We start from the raw sequence: 11,347 nt of genomic DNA, 5'->3' as shown, positions 1-11,347 counted from the left end.
ATCATTTTTTTTTTGTATTTTTTTCTTACTGATTTTTCTGTTTATTATTACTTGTTTAAGTTTTGTGTTCTTACTCTAGGCTTTGAAGTTTCAAACCCAGGACATAAAACGCTCATTCTCCTAGTATTAGTGTGTGTGTGTGTGTGTGTGTGTGTGTGTGTGTGTGTGTGTGTCAGAGAACAACCTAAGGGAATTGGCTTTCTCCTCCCACCATGTGGATTCTGGGACTCAAACCCAGGTTGTCAGGATTATTGGCAAATACTTTGACCCACTGAGTCCCATCACTGGCCCTTTATTTTCAAATAGTTATCGTTTATGTGTATATGTGTATTCTTGTGTGAGTATATGCCTCGAATGGGCAAATCCTTGTGGAGTAGAGAAGACAGTATCAGATCCTCCGAGGCTGGAGTTACAGGTGGTTTCTTTGCCACCTGAGTGGGTGCTGGGAATTGAACTCTCATCCTCTGGAAGAGCAGCAAATGTAACCTCCAAGCCATCTCACTGGGACTTTATTCTTTTCTGTCAGCTTTTATTAGTGTTTGCTCTCATGTAACGGCTGACACAGCTGCTGCTCATAATTTCTAACATGCTATGTTTTCATTTCCATTCAGTTCATATATTTTTTATCTTTCTAATATCTCCTTTGATCCACAGGTTAAATATAGACCCATTCTTTCATTTCCTAATTAATATTTGAGAGTTCCCAAACATCTCACTTTTATTAACTTCTAATCTAGTTTGACTGTAATTTAAGGACCAACTTTATGTTATTTAAATGTATTTACATTTGTTGACTTTAGGTTGGTGCTGATCCTGTATTGAGTGACTTGACTCTCTGGTATTTATTCTCATTATTTGCTTTGGCTCTTAGGTTGGGAGTCAGGTTGTGGGCACTCCATCTTGTTCCTAGACCACAAGGAAGGAGTGTTGTATCACCAGGAACTGTGTCGTTTGTTATGAGTTCTTGACAACCATCTGACTAAAGAAATTCCTTAGATTATTTTTGGTTTTTAGGTGGTTTGGGGGAGCTAAGATTAAAACAAGGTCTCACTGAGTAACTCTAACTGGACTGGAACTTGTTACATGGACCAGGAGAGCCTTGAACTCACAGTGATCCTCCTGCATCCACCTCCACAGTGCTGGGATCATAGGTATCTATCACCATGTGTGATTTTATGCAGTACTGGGAATAAAACCCAGGGCTTCCTCCTGCACAGCAGGCAGGCACCCTACCAACTGAACCACACCCTTAACCCCAAGAACTTCCTTCTAGTCTTGATGCTGATTTTTAAAATTATGACTAAGTATTGGTCGTATTGAATCTTTTTCTCTATTCACGTGCTGAAGGATATTTTTTTTCTGTTAACATAGTCAATTGTATTGGTTGCTTTGGTTTAGATTGTTACATGAAATTAATCCTTAGTTATTCATTTTATAGTCTGCTAACATTTCAGGATTTTTGTGTCTGTTTCCGTGAGTGTCACTAGTTTTTCATACTCTTTGCTTATACCATTCCTGTCTGTTTGCAGTTTGGGGGTTCCACTGTTCTCACCACAAACTGGGAGCATCCCATTCAAATATCATTTATCAACAAATTATAACAGTATGCATGAGTAGAATGATGTGTGGTGTTTGGCTAGATTTACAGAATGTAGAAGGGCTAAGTTAGTTTAATTAGTTTAGTTGTTAGTTAATTTGTATCTAGTGCCTCCTCTGTCCTTATCAGTATGCAACACTGCAGATTACCTCTCAGTTGCTTTGAAAGGTATTAACACTTGGGGTTGCTGAGTGTTGTTACTTCGTGGTCCTGCAGATGCTCAGACATAGCCTGTCTGAAACTTTGTATCCTTGGAACAACAAGTCTGCACTCCCTCCCTTCTTATGCCCACTCTCTCTCCAACTTCTGCTAACCATCCCTCTCAGCCAGTGGTTCTCCACCTATGGACTGTGACCCCTTTGGTCAAATGACCCTTTCATGGGGGTCTTAGGTCAGCTCTTCTGCATATCAGGTGTTTACATTATGATTCATAACAGTAGCAAAATTAAAGTTATGAGGTAGCAACAAAATAATTTTATGGTTGGGGTCACCTGCACCTGAGGAGCTGTCTTGAAGGGAGGCAGCATTAGCAAGATCCAAAACTACTGGTAAGCTCTATTTCTGGGAGGAAACACATAAGTAAATGAGAATAGTGGCATTTGTCTTTCCATGCCAGGTAGCATTTCACTTAGCATAATGTCCTCTAGACCATCCATGTTTTTAGGAAGGATACATTTCCTTCTTTGTTGTGGCTGAATACTACACACACACACACACACACACACACACACACACACTTATATATACATACATAAATTTATCCAGTGGTAGTGGTAGGGATGACATTGAGTTCTTGTCTTGGGCACTGGGATTGGTGGTGCAGGGAGCTTGGGTACTCAGATGTCCTTCTGACATTCTGGTTTTGGTTCTTCTGTATAATTACCCAGAAAGAGGGGGACAGTAACTGGGCCCTATGGCTTTTTTTTTTTCCTGACATGCAGGCCTTTTTTTTTTTTTTTTCTTTAAAAACTATAGGACTGTTCAGGATTTCTATTTCATTTTGCTTCAGTTTTGTCAAATTGAGTTTTTATAGGAAGTGTGAGACCCAAATTCCCAACTCAGGATGGTAGCACATGGCAGTCACAGTGCTGGGCCTCCTGAGCCAGGCTTGTTTTAGCCCAGCAGCATCCTTGCCATGGCCATGAGGCAAGGCCAGGGAGCCACCTCAATATATTAGGGAGAAATATGACAAATATATGTGTCTGTCTGTAACTTAATGTGCATGCATGCTGTTGGTGCTGCTGTGTGTGAGAGAGAGGTAAGATGTGTGCCTGCCTGCCTGCCTGCCTGCCTGCCTCATTCTTTGTCTAAAATCCCATTTTTTAGTTAAATCAGGTTGGTGCTAAAATTTCCCTAATATCTCCCAACTGCCAGGGGAATCTGCCATGCACACTGTCACTACCAGATTCAGAGTGCTGGGACTGACCTGCAGTTAAGGTATTTCTTTGGTGCTTTCCCAACAACTGCAGATCAAGAACTTTCTGGAAGCTAAGGACAGTAAAAATAGAATCTGACTCAGAAACCAAAGAATTTCTCCAGAATCTAGATATGGGACTAGCAATTTCAAAATCGAACATAAGGATGATCAGGTCCTGAGTCACTGAGCTAAAGCCATCTCCTAAGGGAGGACGCTCTATGCCCTGAGCATCACCCTGCCTGGATCTTGCTCCAGGGGCCAACCAAAGGCAGCAGCCCTTGCTACTCAGGTTAGTAGGTGAGCCACCTCCAGCTGGGGTGGGCAAATGTGGATATTAACTCTAGACTTTTGTTTGTCTTGGGGCACTATCAAAGTGTTGGAGTTGATGGATGACTCCTAACCTAAGGGACTCAGGCCATGTCTTTCCTACCTGCCATTTCTCCATCTCATCTAACATCAACATCCTTCCTTCTTCCCCTCTTCCTCTGTTCTTTCCCCTCCATGTTCCCTCTCCATCTTCTCCTTTACCCCACCTTCTCCCGTCCTTCCCCTCCCTCCAACCCTTTCCTGTCCTCTCTCATGCCTATTCTGTTCCTCAGCTTTACACACCCCCTCCCCACTCCTCTAGTTTCCTTTCTTGTCAGACAGCAGAACCTTGGAGGAGGTTGCCAGGATACTGGGGTAAAACAGCCACAGAAATGTGAATCCTGAATTCTGGAAGCAGGGAAGGCAGAAATGTAGCAGATTCAGATCAGTAGATGCAAAACCAGACCCCTCAGGTACAGGCAGCCCTTCTGGTGGTGGAAGGAATGACTGAGGGTCTCTGTCCATGCAGCTTAAATAGGAATACTCCTGAAATTACCTTCATGCTTAGTAAACATACCAGGTACCTTTGCCAAGGGCAATCTATGTGTTCAGTTACAGAGATGGCCACTGGGGGAAGCAGTGCATTTGGGAGAGCTAATAACAATAACAAATTGTGTGTGTGTGTGTTGTGTGTGTGTGATGTATGCATCTCTTGATAGACAGATTTTTTTTCCTTTTAGAAACACTTCACTAAAGTAGTAGTAACTATTATTCAGCTATTCCAAAATCAAGCCCTTGCCTCCAGATTCAGAGCAGAAAAATGGAGACCCCAGCCCATCTTCCATCTTGCCTCAGACTGAGATTTTTCTGGGCTTCTACTACACACCAGGTTGCTCCTCTGGCAGTGATAGGAAGAAATGTTGCCTTCAGAGCCTCCTGGGTTCCTGGCCCAACTGCCTGCTTCTTCCAGCAGGGACTTCAAGCTGGTTACTTTGAGAGCTTTTGACTCATTGGCTGTTGGTAGACAAAATGAGATAACTAAATGCCCTTTTCAGACCGTTAGACTTTTCAACTTCCAATATTGACAGCCTCTCTCACCATGTTCCTCTCCATTCCAATACAGGAACCTGAGCTGTATTGCAGAGGCACAAGCCTAGAATCCAGCTCTCCAGAGGATGAGCTAGCTGGAGCTACACAAACACCATCTTCAGAACAGTGTGCATGTGTGTGTACCTACCTGTGTGTGTGCAGAGAGGACCAGCACCTAGAGGTTGTCCTCTACCTATCACACCTACACTGTGGCACACACATGCCCACTCACACACAGAGAGAAGCAAATAAATAAAATATAATCTTTAAAAAGGCAAGGAATGACCCCCAAGGTTGACTTCTGGCTGCCATACATGCACGGGCCTGTCTGGGTTGGTGGCAAGTGCCTTTACTCAGTGAACTGTCTCACTGGTACCACTTCAGTTTAAAGAAAATACTTTAATTCCTTGAGCCTTTAATACCATGTATTTTGATCACATTGTCTATGCAGAAACCACATCTCCAGTCTTAAAGGGAATAAGGCATAATTTATTCTGAGGTCATGTTGAGACATATGGACTGGGAACACAGATTTAGGGTACTCCAAATTCCATGGTCCTACATGGAAGCCGTTTTGTGAAGTTTTATAGTTTTACATAGTCAAGAAAGTCATGAATCAAGGCAAGTTTAAAATACATTGGTGGGCACATTATGGAGACCACTGCAGCAAGATGGGGAAACTTTTCTATAGGCCTAATATCTTACTTGAGACCTTCTTAGTTTGGGGGTTGATAAAAGCTTATGGTCTGCTAAGTTAATAGATTTCTAAAGCTTTCTTCCTATTAGTCACAAAATGTTAGTTCAAACACAGAATGGACAAGCAGAGACTGTTCCTTAGGGTTAGCACTAGGCCAAGGTATGGGAATTAGCTGTTGGACCTGCAACATTCCAATCTCCCCACGGTACTACAGTTTCAATCAATCTCTCCCTTCAGACACAGCTTCTTTCCCAAAGTTCTCATTCACAGTCCTCCCAATTTGCCTCCCTAACTCCTCCCATATGTACTCCCACCTCTCTGGCCTCCCCAGCTGCATGGCATCTTTATCTTTTAATAACCCATTGGCTCCAAGTGTGCTTTCCATGAACTTTAGGGCCAACCAGGAAGCATATTCAACCTATCAAAAGCTGAGTCTCCCTCTACAAGAATCTATTTACTATCCCACACATCCTCAGTCAAGGGTAGGGGCTCATAAGCCTTCCCATTCTACGCTGAAATGTTGGCTGGCTTGATTTTGTGTAGGAACCCACAACCACAATGGGTCCTATCACATCGGAAGACACTGTTTCATTTTGGTCCTGCCCAACCTCTGGCTCTCCTAGTCTTTCCAGCCCAGTCTCCTGTGATGATTTCTGAGCCTTGGGATACAGACATCCTATTTTTTAATTATCTCACCCAATATCCCTGGCTGGCCTAGGACTGATTAGATAGACCAGGCTGGCTTTGAACTCAAGAGATATTTGTGCCTCTGCCTCTCAAGTGCTGGGATTAAATTCGGTGCCACTGTCACAACATTTTGTTTTTATAGCTTTTCTCTGGTTTGCAGAATGTCCCCTCCTTCCTTTAGAGATCACAGTTGGTATCAATCACTGCATAGATGCAGATTGAATCACCCAATAAAACTCTATCATCAAAGCGGGCTGGAGAGATGCCTCATTGGTTAAAAGCACAAATTGCTCTTGCAAAAGATCTGGGTTCAGTTCCCAGCCCTCACAACTATCTGTAGTTCCAGTCCCAGGTCATCTGATACCCTCTTCTGACCTCCATGGGTACCAGACACATACATACACAGTACACTTAAATACATATAGACAAAACACTGATACATATAACATAACAATAAGTATTAGAAGAAAAAATCTTTATTAAAGAGCTGGTGATGTCGCTGATTATGTGAAGATGCTTGCCCATAAATTGATGACCAAGATTTGAGGGCTGTAGCCCATCATCAGATAAGGAACAACTAAATTCTGGAAGTTACCCTCTGATCTTCACATACGTGAACTTACAAACATCATACACATACACACTAACAAGGAAGAACTTTAAAATATTACCAAGATCTTATACCTTAGGCTTACTGCATTTTCTCCCACAAATATTTAAAGCATTAAGAGCCCTTGGCTAGGTGAGGTTTTAACAGAAGAGTCAATGGTGAGTCTCCAACAACTGCAGATTTCTGGGAACAGAGCTGCTGTACAATCACTGGGCAGCTCAGACCAGCTCTTCCTTGGTGCCAGCTTGTTTGTTTGCCTGGACACTGAATTGTGTCATCACAGCACATCAGGCTTTCTTTGTGACACTAAAATTCCTTAAGTGTCCTTGGACACTGTCCAGACTCCCAAATGCTAGTCACACAGCTGATGCTTGAGCAATCCTCTGAGTCCACACTCTGAGACGCTCCCTTTCCTATTTGCATGGAGATTGTATTTCAACAAACCACTGAAATGAAAACATGTTCCAAAGCCCAAGTCTACAAATGCCTCTCCACTGGTGAGTGGACTGTAAACTCTGCTTCCCAACAGTCTTTCAGTGCCATCGGTTTAATATGCCCAAGATGCCAAGGCAGAAACTGCAAGCCGGCGCCCACCACTGCCACAATAGAGACTTTCCCCTTGATGGCAGCTGCTCTGTGCATGACTTTGCTTAGATCTGAATTGAAAGTCTTTTATTTTTGTAGGGTTTTTTTTTTTTTTTTGATAAAGGTTCAACAAAATTAAATCAGCTTTGGATTTTGAGCCCGTGATGTATTGCATCTAATTTTTAAACACTAGCAGGTGTGAAAACTTACACCATTGTTTGCCAAGTGATAGAAAACCCATCACCACCAACAGGAACATCAGGGATGGTCACAGTTCGTAATTCTATCTCGTCACTTTTAATCCACTTAATAGTTTGTGTTTTATTGTATAACTAACAAGTGCTCCAAACTGAAGTCTGATGGTTTGCCTAAGGATAGGATGTGACACATAAATGGAAAAGCATTCAACAGGAAACTAGAGTTAGGCTAGGAAAGACTTCAGGGCCTTGGGAACAGAGTGACTGTTTTTGTTAAAGAGTGAAGGGCAGCTCCCCAGCTGAGGTGTCATTTGAACTAGGTCTTAGAAGAGGAAACAGTATCCTGGCATTGGGCACTGGACATATAGAAAGGGGTTTTGATGCATGGAAACTTGAAGTGACAGGGCACAATGTCAGAATGCTACCTTCTTCATGTGTATACAGAAACATTGATTTGTTGCTTCTTTCCACTATCCGAAAGCTCACTGTGGGGCCAGGAATGCACTAGTTTGCCTAGATCCTCCATTGGCTCCTTCCCGCCCCCACCCGCCTCTGCTTTGCTCTGGGCCCAGAGCACTGACCCTGTACACTGACTGCAGCTGCAGGCACCATGCCAGCTTTGGGCAGCATGGGAAAGTGGAGACCCCAGCAAAGCCAAAGGCATAGGAGAGGTGTGTTCCCATGACTATCGGAGGCTGTATCTCTATACTCTATCTTGGAGTTGAGGACATCACTTTCTCTCCTGACTGCCAAGACTGGCTATGCTTTCCACTGATTCTGGTCCCTTTTATTGCCCACTGTGCTGGCTTAAGTGAGAATGGCCCCTATATGTATATGAATAAATATATAGATAGATTATAGAGATAGAGATATACATGTATGAATGCTTAGTCAACAGTTGGTAGGCTGTTTGGGAAGGATTAGGAGGCATGGCCTTGTTGGAGGAGGTGTGGCCTTGTTGGAGGAGGTGTGTCACTGGGAGTGGACTTGGAGGTTTCAAAAGCCCTCACCAGGCCCAGTGTCTCTCTCTTTGCTTCCTGTGAATCAGAATGTAAAGCTCTCAGCTACTGCTCCAATGCCAAGCTCAACTGCTTCCTACTATGGTGATCATGGAAACTGTAAGCAAGCCCCTAATTACATACTTAAAAAAAAACCATAAGAGTTCCTCAGTCATGGTGTCTCTTAACAGCAGTAAAACAGTAACTAAGACAACCTCCTTGAACTCCAGGAGCCCTTTGTTACAAGTTCTCTTTACAAGGTCCTCTGTACCCAGAACCATCTGTCTGCAACCCATGAGAACTATGGAGAAGTTTCAGCTATTGGGTGACTCATCATCTGGTCACCTTGAACTTGAAAAGGCAGGAGAATTACTGAACTTACTTTTAGAAGATTTTTATTATTATTATTATTATTTTGTGTGTGTGTGTGTGTGTGAGAGAGAGAGAGAGAGAGAGTTAGTTTATGTGCACCACAGGTATGCAGGTGTCCGTGGAAGCTAGAGAATTTCAGAAACCCAGGAATTGAATTTACAAGTGGTTATGAGCCTGCAGGTGCTGTGAACTGAACCCAGGTCCTCTGAAACAGAAGTCAGCACTTTTAAACGCTAAGCCACCTCTCCAGGCCAACATTTGAATGGAGAGAAGGGTGCTGTTGTCCCGGTAACAGATGCAGGTGCAGTGAGAGAGTAACAGGAGTGGGCAGACATGGTGAGTGGAAGAGCCATTCAGGTTGGTGGTCACACCCCAGTCACTATTCCTGAGGTAGGGATCCAGGAGAAAACATCTTCTGGGGGCTGTGTATGTGGTTCTGGGTGTCTGGCTCTACTTCAGGGTAGGATGCTTAGGTGGGCATTGGGGTCAAAGTGGACATGAAGCTGAGCTTGTGGTAGGTCTAGCTAATGAAGGTGTTACATTGAGCACCAAAGAAGCCCTGCTGGGTGAGATGCCACCAGAATAATAGCACACATACCCAGTCCTTAATTATGTTAGGAATTCATCCATGTAAGCCCATTGTACACTGAAAACATCTAAGTCCTAGGTGTGTTTAATATACCTACTAGCCTACTGGCCAGTCCAGCTAAGGCTAGCTTCCTGCAGCACTCTCAGAACACTGACTGTACTGCTGCTGGGTGAGACTGTCTGACCAAGCCTATTCCAAAGTGAACACCAGAGAGCTGGGCAGTTTACAGCAGGGTGGTGAAAAGCAGTGGCCATATGTCTTAGGCAGGGTTTCTATTCCTGCACAAAATATTATGACCAAGAAGCAAGTTGGGGAGGAAAGAGTTTATTCAGCTTACACTTCCACATTGCTGTTCATCACAAAAGGAAGTCAGGACTGGAACACAAGCAGGTCAGGAAGCAGAAGCTGATACAGAGGACATAGAGAAATGCTGCTTACTGGCTTGCTCTCTTATAGAACTCAAGACTACCAGTCCAGGGATGGAACCAACCACAATGGGCCCTCCCACCATTGATCACTAATTGAGAAAATGCCTTACAGCCAGATCTCATGGAGGCATTTCCTCGAGGGAGGCTTCTTTCTCTGCAATAACTCCAGCTTGTATCAGGTCGACACACAAAACCAGCCAGTACACCATATGAACTCACTTTCACCCCAGTGTGAAAGCTGTAATAACTTAATTTTTATAAGTGTGGTTTGTGTACACAGGACATGCAGGAAGAGGGCCCAGACACCCACATCCAGTGAGGTATCCCCTCATCTCAGCCAAAGGAAGCAGTTGAATTTTTTAATAAAAATTGTTTTATACTTTTAAATTTTATTTTATTTTATTTTATTTGTGTGTGAATGTGTGCCTGCATCTATCCATGCACCATGTGTGTGCTTGGTGCCTTCAAAGGCCAGAAGAGGGCATCAGATCTCCAAGAACTGGAATTACAGATGGTTGTGAGCCACCATGTGTTTGCTAGAAACTACACGCAGGTTCTCTGGAAGAACAGCCAGTGCTCTTAACTGCTGAGCCATTTCTCCAGCCCCAGCACTTGGGATCTTATGCCACTCACACATCCAAGAAATCTCACTGGATCTGTCTCGTCATTTGTGTATGTGTTTGGGAAAGGGAAAGTCCGTTAGCTACTCATTTCCAACGTTAGTTGTTTTAATTCCACAGCTAAGCAGTGTGGCCCAAGAGTTAGTGACATGGGAATTTGGGAACCCAGGGGAGGCTCCATCCTAGGCTCCCCCAGTGCAGAACAATCTCTGGCCTGTTACTGCTCTGTTGCATGTTCTCCGCTGCGACTTTCCTGTCCCTCTCTGCTCCTTCTGTATTGATTAGCTCTCCTGGCCTTGGCTCACAAATCGATCTGTCACCGGCCACATCCCCCAGGCTCCCTCTGAAACTGGTATTTTGAGATGCTGAGAGAGAAGGGGTGACTGTGTGACTGGCTAACATCTGTACTGCCATTTGTGATAGGGTGAGAGATGGGTTGCCCCAGCACATCTATGTCCTCTGCATCAGTCTTCAGTGACAGATTTGCCAGGCATCCCAGGTACTTAGGGACACGGAACCCAGGGAGGCCGCTGAATGTGAGTCTGATCTCACCCTTGACACCGATATTCTCAGGAAGGCTTTAAAACTGTGCAGCGTGTTTTGGTAAGGCAGCCACTCACCTGCTATGTGATGGGGTTGGATCTCAGTCTCTCCCTGTGCTAACGGAGCAGGGCAGGGCAGGGGTTGGAAAGAGGTGATTCAGGCATTCAGACAGATGTGGAAGATCACAGGAGTCTTGGAAGCGGGTTGGAACTAAGCACACAGGGTCACCATTTGTTTCCTATTTTCTGCATTTCATTTTTACACTGAAATAGAAGTGGCCCATAGGTTGAGAACACTTTCTATTCTCCTGAACCTCGAACATCCCAGATAATCCATTCATTCAAGAAAAGCACTCAGTAGCTGGGGATAGAGCTTATGGCATAACGTGGGGAAGGAGGTTCCAGGTTCGATCCCACAGTACTGCAAAAACAGGGAAAGAGAAAAGTGAAGGAGGAGGAAGGAAGAGGAATGAGGGGAGGAAGGGGGAGAGACTGAAGGAGAAAGGGAGGGAGGAATGAAGCAGGGTAGGGTGGGGGAGGCAGTCAGTAAACATGTACCAGTTAATAAGATTATACAGGCATCAGGTACCTTCTGACTTATAGACAATCTCAT

Source organism: Arvicanthis niloticus, chromosome 9 (assembly GCF_011762505.2).
Source record: "Arvicanthis niloticus isolate mArvNil1 chromosome 9, mArvNil1.pat.X, whole genome shotgun sequence".
Taxonomy (NCBI): Eukaryota; Metazoa; Chordata; class Mammalia; order Rodentia; family Muridae; genus Arvicanthis; species Arvicanthis niloticus.
The sequence above is the reverse complement of the archived record's forward strand: the minus strand, read 5'-3'. Positions refer to the sequence as shown.